A 2,500-nucleotide genomic window follows, 5' to 3' on the forward strand; every position below is an offset into this window, starting at 1 on the left:
GAGTGATCGAGAGTTTTCCAGTCTCAAGCTCGCCCAGTGTAAAGACGCGGCATTGCCGTAGAGGCTAAGCTGCTAAGTAGAGACGGTGTTTGTACAACTATATTTCACTTTATATTCTTAACCAATGTATGTGTTGTAGAAAGCAGATTTTTCTCATCCCGCCGTTTACCTGAAACGAATAAAAATTTATTTTGTACAAAATTAAAAACATTAGTGTTTCCAATAAACTACATTTCACGTTTTCTAATTTAAACTTAAACGAATGACTGGTATCAAAATATAGGATCTATGTGAAAATAAAAACACGGTGTAAGAGTTTTCAAACCTCGGTAATGCCGTCTAAGACCAACTAGTCGACCGAAGGGACAGTAGTTTTCCGGTCGATAAGACATATCAGCCCGGTATCGCCAAAGTTAATTACGATCGGTCATAATAAACTAAATTTAAAATAAATAAATAACCCAAACGTGTGTATACATCATGTGGTACGTATTCAGTTCTATTCTAACTGGAATATATATTTTAAGAATCAATGAACTTAAGTTTTAAAACCAAACCGAAATCGCGCGAGTCGTCGTTGTAAAACTAGATTTAACAAACGGCTGCGTAATATTAGACTTAAAAATATTATATAATATCCTCTATTGATTAAATAGTGAAAAATAAGCTTCAATGTAGCTTAATCTAGTACAAAATCTAAAAGTTGTGATAAATTAAATTGAAATTAAACACGATAGACTTAAATCTAGAGTTAAGGAATAAAACCGACCCGCGAACCAGCTACTAAATGGTTCGATAAGACTATATCTCAAATACAATCGTTTTCTATCAGTGTTATGCCTTCAATCGATACTTTTTGATGAAATAAATACTTAAATGATTTAATGAATGCATATATACATGTAATTAATGAGTGAAAGTATGTATAAAGTATTAGATAAATTAATAATAAACCGACCCAGCTACTAAATGGTTCGATAAGACTTATCTCAAATACAATCGTTTTCTGTAATTGTTATGCCTTAAATTGATAATTTTTAGTTAAACAAATACTTAACTAATGAAATAAATACATAGATAAATGTATTTAATGAATTAAAGTATGTATAAAGTATTATATAAATTAATAATAAACCGAATCCGACCAAATTTAAATCTAAAACCACGATCGGCGGCGTAATGAAGTGTATCGTAAACCCGTTTTTTTTATAATTTAAAATGTAATGACAGAACTCCCAAAACAACAATACACATACATATTAGTACTATGGTGAATTGTAGTTGTATTAGGACCGTAATTATAGTTAATTAAGGAACCATTCATTGTCTTCGCTCTGTTATGTACGTCGTCGTTTAATCGACACGGCATATTTGGCTTGAATCTAGAAAAATTCAAACTCTAACCCTAAGGTAGACAGGCAGGGTAAATAAATGTGGGTGATCTCTCATAAAATTGTCTTCTAGGAATTATTTTTATATAGACTATCTTTTCTGTAGAGTTTAAGTGGACAAGCGCGGACGAAATAGAGCGCAAAATTTAAAATGAATTAAAAATTTTCATCAGACCGGAAGTAGGCATAACCTAGGCGCCATGTTTCCGTCGTACAAGTTTTCACCGTTGCAGTCACCGTTTCAATCGCTCTTCGTGTGGACGTGTATTATTTCTAGTCATGTGTTGTGTAGATGATTCGCTTAAGGTAGGTGTTCGGACTTATTTCTTTAATATTAATTAAACCGTATTTGCCTTGTCGGCCTTAAAATAAAGCTATTTTTTTTTCATCGCAATCGAAGTGTTAGATCTAGAATCTAGTTCCCGCCTCCGCTTCGCTAATTCGACTTAATGTAACTATGACACAACTATTAAATCTAGAGTCTCTATTTTAATTAAATAATTAGGAATTCTATCTCTAGATGATATCTAATCTATTCCCACACGTGTGTGCAAGTAGGATTTAACGTCAGAACAGGTGTGGTGGTCTAGGCGTCGCTATTTTTGACGGTAGGAATTTTTTTTTTAAATTCGTAAAATTTTATATAGACTTTATATAGCAATTTACTAAGACCGACCCTAACGCCCAGTAAATATTTAATTACCACATTGTTATGGACACGGTGTATTAGGTAGGGCCGAGGGCTATCCATAGGTACCAATTTTTAAATTTTGTGACAATTAGGAGCCGAGTTATAAAATAAATTTAAAATACTGGTTCTGGTCTTAGACTTTATATAGCAATTTACTAAGACCGACCTTAATACCCATTAATTATTTAATTAGCGCATAGTTATGGACATCCTGTATTAGGTTGGGCCCAGGGCTATCCGTAGGTACCAAGTTTATAATTTTGTGACGATTATTAGTCGAGTTATAAAATAAATAAAAAAAACTGGTTCTGGTTTGCACTACATTTCTTTCTTCTTTAACGGCGGACTCCCGGTCCAGCCCCATGGGTTACCCGTGAGCCGGGGCCTCGTTAGCCTGGACGGCTCCGATGTGACCGCG

This window comes from Physella acuta, unplaced genomic scaffold (genome assembly GCF_028476545.2).
Source record: "Physella acuta isolate Inbredline_101_S28 unplaced genomic scaffold, ASM2847654v3 ptg002469l, whole genome shotgun sequence".
NCBI classification, from domain to species: Eukaryota; Metazoa; Mollusca; class Gastropoda; family Physidae; genus Physella; species Physella acuta.